Source organism: Macaca nemestrina, chromosome X, assembly GCF_043159975.1.
Source record: "Macaca nemestrina isolate mMacNem1 chromosome X, mMacNem.hap1, whole genome shotgun sequence".
Classification (NCBI taxonomy): Eukaryota; Metazoa; Chordata; class Mammalia; order Primates; family Cercopithecidae; genus Macaca; species Macaca nemestrina.
Genome location: NC_092145.1, coordinates 90,757,483 through 90,775,338, shown reverse-complemented (window position 1 = coordinate 90,775,338; position 17,856 = coordinate 90,757,483).

Here is a 17,856-nt window from a genome sequence, read left to right as displayed (position 1 = left end):
TAATAAAAAAATTCACTGAGCTAAAGGAGTATGTTCTAACCTCAAACCAAAAAGAACTGGTATAGTCAAGACAATCCTAAGCAAAAAGAACAGAGCTGGAGGCATCACACTACCCAACTTCAAACTATGCTACAAGGTTACAGTAACCAAAACAGCATGGTACAGGTACAAAAACAGACACAAAGACCAATGGAACAGAATAGAGAACTCAGAAATAAGACTACACATCTACAACCATCTGGTCTTTGCCAAACCTGACAAAAACAAGCAATGGGGAAAAGATTCCCTATTTAATAAATGGTACTGGAAGATCAGGCTAGCCATATGCAGAAAATTAAAACTGGACCCCTTCCTTACATCTTATACTAAAATTAACTCAACATACATTAAAGACTCAAAAACCCCAAACTACAGAAACCATAGAAGAAAATCTAGGCAATACCATTTAGGATATATGTATGGGCAAAAATTTCATGACAAAAACATCAAAAGCAATAGCAACAAAAGCAAAAATTGACAAATTGGATCTAATTAAACTAAAGAGCTTCTGCACAACAAAAGAAATTATCTTCAGAGTGAACGACCTACAGAATGGGAGAAAATTTTTGCAATCTATTCATCTGACAAAGGTCTAGTACCCAGAATCTACAAGGAACTTAAACAAATTTATAACAAACAAACAACCCCATTAAATAGTGGGCAAAGGACATGAACAGACACTTCTCAAAAGAAGACATTTATATAGCTAACAAACATATGAAAAGAACCTCAACATGACTGATCATTAGATAAATGAAAATTGAAACCAGAATAAGATGACCATCTCACACCAGCCAGAATGGCTATTATCAAAAAGTCAAGAAACAACAGATGCTGGTGGGTCGTTGGAAAGATAAGAACATTTCTACACTGTTTGTGGGAATGTAAATTAGTTCAACTATTGTGGAAGACAGTGTGACAATTCTACACAGAGCTAGAACTAGAAATACCATTTGACCCATTAATCCCATTACCGGATATATACCCAAAGGAATATAAATTATTCTATTATAAATATACATGCATGACTATGTTTATTGCAGCACTATTCACAACAGCAAGACACGGAATCAACCCAAATGACTATCAATGATAGACCAGATGCAGAAAATGTGGTACATATACATCATGGAATACTATGCAGCCATAAAAAGGAATGCGATCATGTCCTTTGCAGGGACATGGATGAGACTGGAAACCATTATCCTAGGCAAACTAATGCAGGAACTGAAAACCAAACCCCACATGTTCTCACTTATAAGTGGGAGCTGAACAATGAGAACATATGGACACATGGGAAGGAACAACCCACACTGGGGTCTTCTAGGGGGATTGGGTGGAGGGAGAACATCAGGAAGAATAGCTAATGGATGCTGAACTTAATACCCAGGTGATGGGTTTATCTGTGCAGCAAACCACCATGCACACATTTACCTATATAACAAACCTCAACATCCTGCACATGTACCCTGAAACTTAAAATAAAAGTTGAAGGAATAAAAGGAAAATCTGTCTAAAATAAATAAATTAATTGATAAAATTGATAAACAGTGTAACAAAAATAGTTGGAAGACTCAAAATTAAAAATGAAAGTAAAAATTATAATAAATGCCTCAGAAATAAAAAAGATCACAAGACACTAGTAAGAATAATTTTATACCAATAAGTTGAGTAACCTAGAGGAAATGCATAAATTCCTAGAAGAACACAACCTACTAATATTGAGTCAGAAATATAAAGTTTGATTAGATCAATAACAAATAAAGTTATTAAGGAAGTAATAAAAAATCTCCCAACACAGAAAAGAACAGAGTCAGATGGCTTCAGAGCTGAATTCTATCAAACATTCAAAGAAGAATTAATGCCAATACTCCTTTAACTCTTCCAAAAAATAAAGTTAGAGTGAATATTTATAAACACATTTTATGAGGCCAGCATCACCTTGATACCTATGGCAGAAAAAGACATCACAAGAAAAAAACCCTACAACCTGATAAATATTGATGCAAAAATTCTCAATCAGATATTAGTAATCCAGATATAACAGCATGTCAAAAAGATTGTACATCATGACCAAGTGGAATTTACCTGTGGCATATCAATCTGGTTCAACACATGCAAATCAGTCAATGTGATACATCACATTAAAAGAATGAAAGATAAAAACCATATCATCATCCCAATCGAGGCACAAAAGCAATTGACAAATTCCTGAATACTTTGTTGATAAAATCTCTTAACTGTTTAGGTATAGAAGGAAGTCCCTCAACATAATAAAAGCCATTTATGAAAAACTCACAGCTAACATTATAATCAATGGGGAAAAACTAAAAACTTTTCCAGTATGATTGAGTACAAGGCAAGGAAGCCCACTATCACCAGTTCTATTCAACACAGTACTGGAAGTACTAGCAAGAACCGTCAGTCAAGAAAAAGAAATAAATGGCATCTAAATCCAAAAGGAGTAAAATAATCTCTATTGCAGATGAGATGATCCTACATGTAAAATCTCCAAAGATTTGACAAAAAAATTTTTTTAAACTAATAAATTTAGTAAAGTTGCAGAATATAAAATCAACATAAAAAATTTAGTAGAATTTTTATACTTAAATAATCTAAAAAAAGAAAGCAATCTTATTACAGAGAGTATTTTGAAAACACCTAGGAATAAATTTAACCAAGGAAGTGAAATACCTGTATACTAAAAACTACAAAACATAGATGAAAGAAGAAGACATAAACAAATTGAAAGATATCCCATGCTCATGGGTTGGAAGAATAAATTTTCATACTACCCAAAGCAATGTACAGATTCAATGCAATTTGTATCAAAATCCCAGTGGCATTCTTCAAGGAATTGTTTTAAAGCCTAAAATTTGTATGAAATCACAAAAGACCCAAATAACCGAAACAATTCTGTGAAAGAAGAATAAAGTTGGAGGTATCCAACTTCCTGATTTAAAATTGTATTACAAAGCTATGGTAACCAAAACAGTATGATACTGGCACTAAAAACAGGTACATAGTGGAACATAACACAGAAGACAAAAATAAATACAAGCATTTATGGTAATCTGATTTTTGACAAGGACATCAAGAGTACACAATGAAGAAAAAATACTCTCTTCAATAAATGGTGCTTGGAAAACTGGATTTCCACATGCAAAAGAATAAAAATTTTACCTCTATCATGTATCATACACAAACTCAACTCAAACGGGATAAAAGACCCATATAGGACAAGAACCTATAAAACTCCTAGAAGGGAAAATAGAGGAAAATCTCCTGGACTTTGGCCTTGACAATAATTTTTTGAATATCACAGTAAAAGTTCAGACCACGAAATCAAAAATAAGTGGGACTAAATCAAATTTAAAAAACCTTCTTCACATCAAGGAAACAATCAGCAAAATGAAATGGCAGCTATGGATTGGAAAAAAATTATTTGCAAGCCGAATATTTGATAAGTGGTTAATAACAAAAATGTGTAAGGAACTTATACAACTCAGTAGTGGGAAAACAAATAACCCAATTTAAAAATGGCCAAAGACATATATTGATATTTCTCTAAAGAAGATACAAAATTGGCTAACAGGTGTATGAAAAGGTGCTCAATATAATTATTCATCAGGGAAATGGAAATAAATTCACTATGAGATAGCACCTCACACCCAATAGGATGACCATTATCAGGAAGTCAAAAGATAAATATTAATGAGGATTTGGAGAAAAGAGAACTCTTATATACTGTTGGTAGGAATGTAGACTGACACAGCCATTACAGAAAACAATATGAAGATTTCCAAAGAAATCTTAAAAATAGTTGTACCACGTGACCTGGCAATCCTTCTTCTAGGCACATATACCCAAAGTAAGCGAAATAACTACCTCATAAAGTTATCTACACTTCCTCATTCATTGTAGTATTATTCATGGTAGTCAAGATAAAGAAGCAAATAAGTGTTAATTGATGGAAAAATGAATAAAGATACAGTGTTTGCTACATATACACAATGGAATATTATTCCTCTGTTAAAAAAAGAGCAAGATTTTCCATTTGCCAGAACATGGATGAGTCTGAAGGACATTATGCTAGGTGAAGTAAGCCAAATACAGAAAGAAAAAAATATTGGATGATCTCATTTATATGTGGAATATTTAAAAATTCAAATATAGAGGTAGAGAGCAAATAATATGTTACATGATACAAAGTAGAAAATATGTAGGATGAACAAATCCAGAGATCTAATGTACAACTTGAGGATTATAAGTAATAAAATTGTACTATATATGGGATTCATGATAAATGAGCAGATTTTAGTTGCCCTAGCCACAATAACAAAAACATGGGTAACTATATGAGATGGTAGATATATTAGTCTGCTTCACTATAGTAACTTTTTTACTATCTATATTTATTCCAAACATCATGTTGTACACTTTAAATATGTACAATAAAGTTTATTTAAACAATAAAATTAAGACAAATATAATTATAGCAGTAGCAGCAGCAGAAAGAGTGGCAATAGTAGTAGCAGCAGCAGTACCCTTATATTGGGTATGATCATTTAGCCAATCTCTATTTATCCATTTCGACCAAGAGACATTCAAAAGAGATGTGGCAATTTGCCTACCACAGGCCAGATAATCACATATTTCATTTCCCCCAATTTATTAGGCTAGTTACAATAAAGGCAATGCAGTTGATTGATCTGCCAAGTTATTTGTTTTCAAGGTAAGCCTATGATAGCTGTACTGATTACTGCTTCATTTTCTACATTCCCACACATTATTCTTTCCATGGTCTGTTCCAGAATCTTGCCTAAAAACAAAGTTAAGCTGTTTGGTCTCTGGTTTTCAATATCTGTTTCCTTCCTTTTTTTGAAAAAATGAGGCGTTTTTCTATCTCCTGCTCTTTGGAATTATTCCTACTTTCCAGGATTATTGGCTAATGGTTATACTGGGAATGAAATCCAGCATGGCAACAAACATTTTGGAAACTTCAATGAGGTGCTCTGAGACATACCTAGGTTGGTTTGCCTGGGGATGGAAAAAAATCTTGTTTAGGATACCTCTTTTTATCTCAGTTACCTGGAGTAGAATGTCTGAGCTGTGACAAATTTAGGGATCCCAGTGAGTGGTATAGCTACTCAGAAAAGGTGAGCCATTTGATTCTCTAAGGCAGTCTAAAGACTCACAGAAGAGATAATTCACTGGTAACCTTGGGCAAATCTCATTTATCTCTTTGGATTTTGATTTCCCACCTGCAAGATGAGAGAATGGGCTAAGAAGATGGTAAAGACTCCTTTCAGTTCTGAGACTGGCTGTTCCTGTGTGAACGCTATAGGACTCCAGTAGGGCTACAGGGTGGAGAGATACTTATACAAGAGGTGAAAGGGACTGGGCGCAGTGGCTCACTCCTATAATCCCAGTACTTTGGGAGGCCGAGGCAGGAGGATCACTTGAGGTCAGGAGGTCAAGATCAGCCTGGCCAACATGATAAAACCCCGTCTCTACTAAAATACAAAAATCAGCTAGGCATGGTGTCATGTGCCTGTAGTCCTAGTTACTTGAGAGGTTGAGGAAGGAAGATCACCAGAGCCTGGGAGGCAGAAGTTGCAGTGAGCCAAGAGCCCACCAATGCACTAAAGTCTGGGTGACACAGCAAGACTGTCTCACAAATTTTTTTAAAAAGGTGAAAGGAAAAAGGTACTGATCTTTTCATTTCCCTGGGGCATGGGAAACTTGCCTATTTCCACTCCCTCCCCACAACACCAGTGTATTCTTGACCCAAAAATAAATATTAAGTAAACACACACAAACAAGGCCTAAGCCTCTAAAGGAATGCAGGCTGGCAGGAGTCTGCAAGGCTATAACCTCTGGGCTGTTTCCATTGCTGGGCTCCCAGGAGCCTAGAACAGCAAGTCTCTCAGGAGAGGATCTAAGCCAGTACCAATTTCTCCTTCCCTTAGAGGAGAGGGCATGACAGCCCCTACTGGCAGAGTGGAGGTTGGGAGCAGAGGTGTAGCAGAGAGCGCAAATCCTTTGTGAGATTTTAAATCCAGGAAAAACAATTATAAAGCAACAGCCATTGACTACAGAGAAGTCAAGCACTAACAAGAAAAGGGCCCTGGGTTAGTCTGATGACCCATGATGACAGGACTTCTGCAGAGGGTGAAACAGAAACCCCAAGCCAGAATTCTGTCCTGTGGAGAGGACTCCAGTTTTCTCAGAAGCTGGGAGGAAAGGGACTGAGACATCTCGAGAGTTGACAGAGGACAGGAGAAAAAGGAGATTTTATGGAGAGGAGGGGAGAAAGTGCTTGGAAACACACCAGGGTGACAAGTCATCACAGTGGGGAGAGGAAGAAAGTTTATGTGGGCTATCTTCATTCCTATGATTGTATACTAGGCTGTTTTTGTGGGTGCTGTTTCCCTTACTACTCACAGTACTCCTAGAAGTCATTATTATCCCATGCTACTGATACAGAAACTGGGGCACAAAACTGTGAAGTGATTTGGCCAAGGTTACACAAATATTAACAAAGCTAGGATTTAAAGCCAGGTCTTCCTGCCTTCAAAGGTCTCCTTCTACTACATAAGTCTGCCTTATATTTTTTAGGGCCCCTTAAGTTCTTGAAACCACAGTCACTTGATTATATTCTCACTATTCCAGCTCATTCATTCATTTTTAAATTCGTATGTTTATTCAGCAAGCAATTTTGCACCCCATATTACACAGTGTGAATTCTCTAGGTGCTGGGGACATAAAGAAGAGTTGTGTCTCGACCATGAGGATCTTCCAGCACAGTGGAGGATTCTAAAGGTAAGCAACTAACTCCATTATGATGTACTCGGTGCTATAATGGAGAAAGTGCTGGTATAGGCTTTCCCAAGAAGTTAATGGGTGAACAGAGCTTTCAATTACAATATCATAAATAATAATTTCACTGCCCTAAATATACCTTGTGATTCACCTATTCATCCCTCCCTCACTTCCCTGGAAGAACCTCTAGAAACCACTGATCTTTTTACTGTGTCCATAGTTTTGCCTTTTCCAAGATATCGTACAGCTGGAATTTTACAGTATACCGCATTTTCAGATTAGCTTATTTCATTCAGTAGCATGTAGTTAAGGTTCCTCCATGTCTCTGTGGCTTGATAGCTGAGATCATTTTATTGCTGAATAATACTTCATTGTATTGATGTAGCAAAGATTCTTGATCTTTTCACCTGTTGAAGGATATCTTGGTTGCTTATGCATAAAATTGTTACACACTTTCATATGCAGGTATTTGTGTAGATATATGTTTGTGACTCTTTGGATAAATACCAAGAAGTGCAATTACTGGATTGTACGGTAAGAGTATGTTTGGTTTCATAAGAAACTGCCAAACTGTCTTCAAAGTGGCTGTAACATTTTTTATTTTAACCAGCAATGAATGGTTCCTGTTGCTACACATTCTCATCAGCATTTCGTGTTATCAGGGTGTGAGATTTTAGCCATTCTAATAGGTGTATAGTGATATTTCACTGTTGTTGCAATTTGCAATTCCCTGATGATATATAATGTTGAGCATCTTTTCATATGCTTATTTGCTATGTATATTTTATTTGGTAAGATGTATGTTCAGATCTATTTATCATTCTCTAAATTGAGTTTTTGTTTTTCTTACTGAGTTTTGAGTGTTCTTTGTATATTTTGGATACCAGTAATATCAGATGTGTTTTGCAAAGATTTTCCTCTGGTGTGTGGCTTGCCTTTATATTCTCTTAACAATGTCTTTAACAGAGCATAAATATTTAATTTTAATAAAATCTAACTTATCCATTTTTCGTGCCACGGATCATGCTTTTAATGTTTATCTAAAAATTATTGCCAAACCCAAGATCACCTAGATTTCCTCTTATGGTATCTTCCAGGAGCTTTATAATTTTTGCATTTTACATTTAGGCATATGATACATTTTTTGTGGAAGTCGTAAGATCTGTATCTAAATTCTTTTTTGCATGTGGATGTCCAGTTGGTCCAGCACTATTTTTGAAAAAACCACCTTTTCTCCATTGAATTACCTTTGCTTCTTTGTTAAAGGTCACTTGACTACACTTGTGCAGGTTTATATTACTGGGCCCTTTATTCTGTTTCATTGATCCATTTTTATATTATCTCACCAATACCACACTATCTTGATTATTGCAGCTTTATAGTAAGTCTTTAGGTCGTGTAGTTTCACTCCTCTAACTTTGTTCTTCTCCTTCTATATTGTGTTGGCTATTCTGGGTCTTTTCCCTTTTCACGTAAACATTAGAATCAGCTTATCAATATCCACAAAAAACTTGAAGGGATTTTAATTGGGCTTGTATTGGATCTCTAGATCAAGTAGGGAAGAACTAGCATCTTGATGATATTGAGTATCCCAATCCATGCATTTGAAATATTTCCTCACTTATTTCGATCTTTGATTTTTTTTAATCAGAATTGAATAGTTTTCCTCATCTTTTGTGCATATTTGTTAGATTTATATCTTTTTGAGTGCTAATGTAAATGGTGTTGTGTTATTAATTCCAAATTCTAATTGTTTATTGCTGGTATATAAAAAGGCAATTGAAAGATGGCCGAATAGGAACAGTTCCAGTCTCCAGCTCCCAGCGCGAGTGACACAGAAGACAGGTGATTTCTACATTTTCAACTGAGGAACTGGGTTCATCTCACTAGGGAGTGCTGGACAATCGGTTCTGGTCAGCTGTTGCAGCCCGACCAGCGAGAACTGAAGCAGGGCGAGGCATCGCCTCACCCCTCGTCAAAGTCATTCTCAGTCCAGCTTTGATCCATTGCTGGCAATGAACTGCATTCACCCCAATACTACGCTTTACCAAGGGTCTTAGCAAACGGGCACACCTGGAGATTATATCCCACACCTGGCCGGGAGGGGCCCACGACCACAGAGCCTCCCTCATTGCTAGCACAGCAGTCTGCTATCTAACGGCAAGGCAGCAGCGAGGCTGGGGGAGGGGCGTCCACCATTGCTGAGGCTTAAGTAGGTAAACAAAGCCTCTGGAAAGCTTGAACTTGGTGGAGCTGACAGCAGCTCAAGGAAACCTGCCTGTCTCTGTAGACTCCACCTCTGGGGACAGGGCACAGCTAAACAACAACAACAACAACAACAAAAGCAGAAACCCCTGCAGATGCAAAAGACTCTGTCTGACAGCTTTGAAGAGAGCAGTGGATCTCCCAACACAGAAGTTGAGATCTGAGAATGGACAGACGGCCTGCTCAAGTGGGTCCTTGACCCCTGAGTAGCCTAACTGGGAGACATCCCCCAATAGGAGCAGACCGACACCCCACACCTCACACGGTGGAGTACACCCCTGAGAGGAAGCTTCCAAAGCAAGAATCAGACAAGTACACTCGCTGTTCAGCAATATTCTATCTTCTGCAGCCTCTGCTGCTGATACCCAGGCAAACAGGGTCTGGAGTGGACCTCAAGCAATCTCCAACAGACCTTCAGCTGAGGGTCCTGACTGATAGAAGGAAAACTAACAAACAGGAGGGACACCCACACCAAAACCCCATCAGTACGTCACCATCATCAAAGACCAAAGGAAGATGAAACCACAAAGATGGGGAAAAAACAGGGCAGAAAAGCTGGAAATTCAAAAAATAAGAGCACATCTCCCCGTGCAAAGGAACGCAGTTCTTTGCCAGCAAGGGATCAAAGCTTGACGGAGAATGACTTTGATGAGATGAGAGAAGAAGGCTTCAGTCCATCAAACTTCTCAGAACTAAAGGAGGAATTATGTACCCAGTGCAAAGAAACTAAAAATCTTGAAAAAAGACTGGAAGAATTGATAACTAGAATAATTAATGCAGAGAAGGTCATAAACGAACTGACAGAGATGAAAATCATGACATGAGGAATACGTGACAAATGCACAAGCTTCAGTAACCGACTTGATCAACTGGAAGAAAGAGTATCAGCCATTGAGGATCAAATGAATGATATGAAGCGAGAAGAGAAATCTAAAGAAAAAAGAAGAAAAAGAAATGAACAAAGCCTGCAAGAAGTATGGGATTATGTAAAAAGACCAAATCTATGTCTGATTGGGGTGCCTGAAAGTGAGGGGGAAAATGGAACCAAGTTGGAAAACACTCTTCAGGATATCATCCAGGAGAACTTCCCCAACCTAGTAGGGCAGACCAACATTCAAATTCAGGAAATACAGAGAATGCCACAAAGATACTCCTCGAGAAGAGCAACTCCAAGACACATAATTGCCAGATTCACCAAAGTTGAAATGAAGGAAAAAATCCTAAGGGCAGCCAGAGAGAAAGGTCGGGTTACCCACAAAGGGAAGCTCATCAGACTAACAGCACATCTCTCGGAAGAAACTCTCCAAGCCAGAAGAGAGTGGGGGCCAATATTCAACATTCTTCAAGAAAAGAATTTTCAACCCAGAATTTCATATCCAGCCAAACTAAGTTTCATAAGTGAAGGAGAAATAAAATCCTTTACAGATAAGCAAATGCTTAGAGATTTTGTCACCACCAGGCATGCCTTACAAGAGACCCTGAAGGAAGCACTCAACATGGAAAGGAACAACCGGTACCAGCCATTGCAAAAACATGGCAAAATGAAAGCACCATCGAGGTTAGGAAGAAACTGCAACAATTAACGAGCAAAATAACCAGTTAATATCATAATGGCAGGATCAAGTTCACACATAACAATATTAACCTTAAATGTAAATGGACTAAATGGTCCAATTAAAAGACACAGACTGGCAAACTGGATAAAGAATCAAGACCCACCAGTCTGCTGTATTCAGGAGACCCATCTCACATGCAGAGACATACATAGACTCAAAATAAAGGGATGGAGGAAGATCTACCAAGCAAATGGAGAACAAAAAAAAGCGGGGGTTGCAATCCTAGTCTCTGATAAAACAGACTTTAAACCATCAAAGATCAAAAGAGACAAAGAAGGTCATTACATAATGGTAAAGGGATCAATTCAACAGGAAGAGCTATCCTAATATTTATGCACCCAACACAGAAGCACCCAGATTCATAAAGCAAGTCCTTGGAGACTTACAAAGAGACTTAGACTCCCACACAACAATAATGGGGGACTTCAACACCTCACTGTCAACATTAGACAGATCAATGAGATAGAAAGTTAACAAGGATATCCAGGAATTGAACTCATCTCTGCAGCAAGCAGACCTAATAGACATCTATAGAACTCTCCACCCCAAATCAACAGAATATACATTCTTCTCAGCACCACATCACACTTATCCCAAAATTGACCACATAATTGGAAGTAAAGCACTCCTCAGCAAATGTACAAGAACAGAAATTATAACAAACTGTCTCTCAGACCACAGTGCAATCAAACTAGAACTCAAGACTAAGAAACTCAAACAAAACCGCTCAACAACATGGAAACTGAACAACCTGCTCCTGAATGACTACTGGGTACATAACGAAATGAAGGCAGAAATTAAGATGTTCTTTGAAACCAATGAGAACAAAGATACAACATACCAGAATCTCTGGGACACATTTAAAGCAGTGTGTAGAGGGAAATTTATAGCACTAAATGCCCACAAGAGAATGCAGGAAAGATCTAAAATCCACACTCTAACATCACAGTTAAAAGAACTAGAGAAGCAAGAGCAAACACATTCAAAAGCTAGCAGAAGGCAAGAAATAACTAAGATCAGAGCAGAACTGAAGGAGACAGAGACACAAAAAACCCTCCAAAAAATCAATGAATCCAGGAGTTGGTTTTTTGAAAAGATCAACAAAATTGACAGACCACTAGCAAGACTAATAAAGAAGAAAAGAGAGAAGAATCAAATTGACGCAATTAAAAATGATAAAGGGGATATCACCACCAACCCCACAGAAATACAAACTACCATCAGAGAATACTATAAACACCTCTACGCAAATAAACTAGAAAATCTAGAAGAAATGGATAATTTCCTGGACACTTACACTCTCCCAAGATTAAACCAGGAAGAAGTTGAATCCCTGAATAGACAAATAGCAGGCTCTGAAATTGAGGCAATAATTAATAGCCTACCAACCAAAAACAGTCCAGGACCAGATGGATTCACAGCTGACTTCTACCAGAAGTACAAGGAGGAGCTGGTACCATTCCTTCTGAAACTATTCCAATCAATAGAAAAAGAGGGAATCCTCGTTAACTCATTTTATGAGGCCAACATCATCCTGATACCAAAGCCTGGCAGAGACACAACAAAAAAAGAGAATTTTAGACCAATATCCCTGTTGAACACCGATGCAAAAATCCTCAATAAAATACTGGCAAACCGGATCCAGCAGCACATCAAAAAGCTAATCCACCATGATCAAGTGGGCTTCATCCCTGGGATGCAAGGCTGGTTCAACATTCGCAAATCAATAAATGTAATCCAGCATATAAACAGAACCAAAGACAAAAATCACATGATTATCTCAAAAGATGCAGAAAACGCCTTTGAAAAAACTCAACAGCCCTTCATGCTAAAAACGCTCAATAAATTCGGTGTTGATGGAACGTATCTCAAAATCATAAGAGCTATTTATGACAAACCCACAGCCAATATCATACTGAATGGGCAAAAACTGGAAAAATTCCCTTTGAAAACTGGCACAAGACAGAGATGCCTTCTCTCACCACTCCTATTCAACATAGTGTTGGAAGTTCTGGCTAGGGCAATCAGGCAAGAGAAAGAAAGAAAGGGTATTCAGTTAGTAAAGAAGAAGTCAAATTGTCCCTGTTTGCAGATGACATGATTGTATATGTAGAAAACCCCATCATCCCAGCCCAAAATCTCCTTTAGCTGATAAGAAACTTCAGCAAAGTCTCAGGATACAAAATTAATGTGCAAAAATCACAAGCATTCTTATACACCAGTAACAGACAAACAGAGCCAAATCATGAATGAACTTCCATTCACAATTGCTTCAAAGAGAATATAATACCTAGGAATCCAACTTAGAAGGGATGTAAAGGACCTCTTTCACAAGAACTACAAACCACTGCTCAGTGAAATAAAAGAGGACACAAACAAATGGAAGAACATACCATGCTCATGGATACGAAGAATCAATATCGTGAAAGTGGCCATACTGCCCAAGGTAATTTATAGATTCAATGCCATCCCCATCAAGCTACCAATGACTTTCTTCACAGAATTGGAAAGAACTGCTTTAAAGTTCATATGGAACAAAAAAAAGAGCCCGCATTGCCAAGACAATCCTAAGTCAAAAGAACAAAGCTGGAGGCATCATGCTACCTGACTTCCAACTATACTACAAGGCTACAGTAACCAAAACAGCATGGTACTGGTACCAAAACAGAGATATAGACCAATGGAACAGAACAGAGTCCTCAGAAAGAATACCACACATCTACAGCCATCTGATCTTTGACAAACTTGAGAAAAACAAGAAATGGGAAAGGATTCCCTATTTAATAAATGGTGCTGGGAAAATTGGCTAGCCATAAGTAGAAAACTGAAACTGGATCCTTTCCGTACTCCTTATATGAAAATTAATTCAAGATGGATTAGAGACTTCAATGTTAGACCTAATACCATAAAAACCCAAGAAGAAAACCTAGGTAATACCATTCAGGACATAGTCATGGGCAAGGGCTTCATGTCAAAAACACCAAAAGCAATGGCAACAAAAGCCAAAATTGACAAATGGGATCTAATTAAACTAAAGAGCTTCTGCACAGCGAAAGAAACTACCATCAGAGTGAACAGGCAACCTACAGAATGGGAGAAAATTTTTGCAATCTACTCATCTGACAAAGGGCTAATATCCAGAACATAGAAGGAACTCAAACAAATTTACAAGAAAAAAACAAACAACCCCATCAAAAAGTGGGCAAAGGATATGAACAGACATTTCTCAAAAGAGGACATTCATACAGCCAAAAGACACATGAAAAAATGCTCATCACTGGCCATCAGAGAAATGCAAATCAAAACCACAATGAGATACCATCTCACACTAGTTAGAATGGCAATCATTAAAAAGTCAGGAAACAACAGGTGCTGGAGAGGATATGGAGAAATAGGAACACTTTTACACTGTTGGTGGGATTGTAAACTAGTTCAACCATTATGGAAAACAGTATGGCGATTCTTCAAGGATCTAGAAGTAGAAGTACCATATGACCCAGCCATCCCATTACTGGGTATATACCCAAAGGATTATAAATCATGCTGCTATAAAGGCACATGCACACGTATGTTTATTGTGGTACTATTCACAATAGCAAAGACTTGGAATCAACCCAAATGTCCATCAGTGACAGACTGGATTAAGAAAATGTGGCACATATACACCATGGAATACATTGCAGCCATAAAAAGGGATGAGTTTGTGTCCTTTGTATAGACATGGATGCAGCTGGAAATCATCTTTCTCACCAAACCTTCGCAAGAACAGAAAACCAAACACCGCATGTTCTCACTCATAGGTGAGAACTGAACAATGAGATCACTTGGACTCGGGAAGGGGAACATCACACACCGGGGCCTGTCATGGCGAGGGGGGAGGGGGAAGGAATTGCACTGGGAGTTATACCTGATGTAAATGACGAGTTGATGGATGCTGACGAGTTGATGGGTGCAGCACAGCAACATGGCACAAGTATACATATGTAACAAACCTGCACGTTATGCACATGTACCCTAGAACTTAAAGTATAATAATTTTTAAAAAGGCAATTGAATTTTATAGATTTACTTTGCATCCTGCAAACCTGTTATAATTACTTATTAGTTCCAGGAATACCTTGTTGACCTTTGGTATTTTCTAATATAATATAATCATGTTATCTGTGAATTAAAACAGTTTTATTTCTTACTTCCAAATGTGTATACATTTTCTTTACTTGTCTTACTGCATTAACTAGGACATCCAGTATGATGCTGAATAAAAGCAGTGAGAGTGGTCATTGTTCCCATTTCAGCTCTTAGGAGAAATCATTCTGTTTCTCAAGATTAGTATGATATTAGCATAGGGTTTGGGGTGTTTTTTTGGCAGATATCCTTTATCAAATTGAGGAAGTTCCCCTTTCTTCAGAGTTTGCTGGGAGTTTTTATCCTGAATATGGGGTTGGATTTTGTCAGATGCTTTTCCTACATCTATTGATAGAATCATATAATTTTTCCAGCCTGTTGATAGATGAACCACATTAATTAATTTTCAAATGTTGAATCAGTCTTACATACTTGAAATCCCACTTGGCCACAGTGTATAATTATTTTTATTAATTATTAGATTCTCCCTGGGATGGAGTTCTCAGGGGAGCAAGTGAACTGTCACCTTTGCTCTCTGGGTGACTCAGCCCTTCCAGCCTGAGGGCTTTGGAAAGTCCAAACAAACTGAGGACAGAAGGGATCCCCCAGGACAGCACAGCTCCTCTACCAAAACGTGGCCAGGCTGCTTCAAGTGAGTCACCCATTTGTTCCTCCTCCTTTGTTTGGGCAGGACCTCCTGACCGGGGCCTCCAGCCACTCCTGCTGGTGTTCTCTGGCTGACAGACATTTGAAAACTTCCTGGGAAAGAGTTACCAGAGGGAGGGGCAGGTCACCACCTTTGCTGTTTGGGCAATTTAGACATTCCAGCCTCCACGCTTTGGAAAGTCCAAGCTGCCTGGGGGCAGAAGAAGTACCTCAGCACAACACAACTGCTTTATGAAAGCGTAGCCAGACTGCTTCTTTAAGTGGGTCCCCAATCCTGTTCCTCCTGACTCAGTGAGACCTTCCAACTGGGATCTCCAGCCACCTCCTACAGGTGTATTTTGGTTGGCAACATGTTTGTACTTCCCTAAGACAAATCTCCCAGATGAAGGGGCAAGCTGCTATTTTTGCTGTTTTGCAGCTATCACTGGTGATACCACCAAGTACCGGAAAATCTGAAGTGACTAGGGACTGGAGTGGACCCCAGAAAACAGCAGCAGCCTAAGGAAAGGTGGCCAGTCTGTTAAAAGAAAAGAACACAATAAAAAACAGAAGACTCCATCCAAAGGTCATCAACTTCAAAGATTGGAGGTAGATAAGCCCACAAAGATGAGAAAGGTAAAGCACAAAGCACTGAAAACTCAAAAAAGTTGGAGTGCCCTCCTTTCTTCAAATGACCACATCGCTTCTTCAGCAGGGGTTCAAAACTGGGCTGAGGCTGAGATGTCTGGAATGACAAAGGTATAACTTGAAATATGGATAAAAATGAACTTGCTAAAAGAGCACATTGTAACCCAATTCAGTACATCTAAAACTTACGATAAAACATTGTAGGAGCTGACAGACAAAATAGCCAGTATAGACAAATATGTAACCAACCTGATACAGCTGAAAAATCCTCTCTCCCCCTACCTTCCACCCTTCAATAGATCCCAGTGTGCGTTGCTTCTCTCTATGTGCCCAAGTGTTCTCCTCATTTACCTCCCAGTTATAATTGAGAAACTGTAGTATTTGGTTTTCTATTCCCGTGTCAGTTTTCTAAGGATAATGGCCTCCAGTTCCATCCATGTCCCTGCAGAAGACATGATCTCTTTCTTTTATGTGCTTGCATAGTATTCCATAGTGTATATGTACCACAATTTCTTTATCCATTCTATCATTGATGGGCATTTAGGTTGACTGCATGTCTTTGCTATTGTGAATAGTGCTGCAATAAACATGTGTGTATATGTGGCTTTATAATAGAATGATTTGTATTCCTTTGGATATATACCCAATTACGGGATTTCTGGGTCAAATGGTGTTTCTGTGTTTAGGTCTTTGAGAAATTGCCACACTGTCCACCACAATGGTTGAACTAATTTACACTCCCATCAACAGTGTAAAAATGTTCCTTTTTCTCCACAACCTCACAAGCATCTGTCATTTTTTGCCTTTTTAGTAATAGCCATTCTGAGTCATGTGAGATGGTATCTCATTGTGGTTTTGATTTGCATTTCTCCAATGATCAGTTATGTTGAGCTTTTTTTATATATGATTATTGAACACATGTATTTTTTTTTAGAAGCATCTGTTCATGTCCTTTGCCCACTTTTTAATGGGGTTGTTTGTTTGTTTTTTGTAAATTTGTTTAAGTTCCTTATAGAAGCTGGATATTAGACCTTTGTCAAATGCACAGTTTGCACACATTTCCTCCCATTATGTGGGTTGTCTGTTTAATCTGTTGATACTTTCACTGTGCAGAAGTTCTCCAGTTTGATTAGATCAATTTGTCAAATTTGCTTTGTTGCAACTGCTTTTGGTGACTTTGTCATGAAATCTTTACCTGTGCCTATATTCTGAATGATTTTTCTTAGGTTATCTTCCAGAGTTTTCATAGCTTTGGATTTTACATTTAAGTCTTTAATCCATCTTGAGCTAATTTTTGTATATAGTGTAAAGAAGGAGGTCCAGTTTCAATCTTCTGCATATGGCTAGTCAGTTATCTCAGCATCATTTATTGAATAGGAAATCTATAAATTGTTTTGGGCAATATGGCCATTTTAATGATACTGATTCTTCCTGTCCATGAGCCTGAAATGCTTTTTTATTGGTTTGTGTCATCTCTGATTTCTTTGAGCAGTGATTTGTAGTTCTCCTTGTAGAGATCTTTCACCTCCCTAGTTAGCTACATTCCTAGGTATTTACTTATTTTTGTGGCAGTTGTGAATGGAATTACCTTTCTGATTTGGCTCTCATATTGACTGTTGTTGGTATATAGGAATACTAAAAATTTCTGCACATTGATTTTGTATCTTGAGACTTCACTGAAGTTGCTTATCAA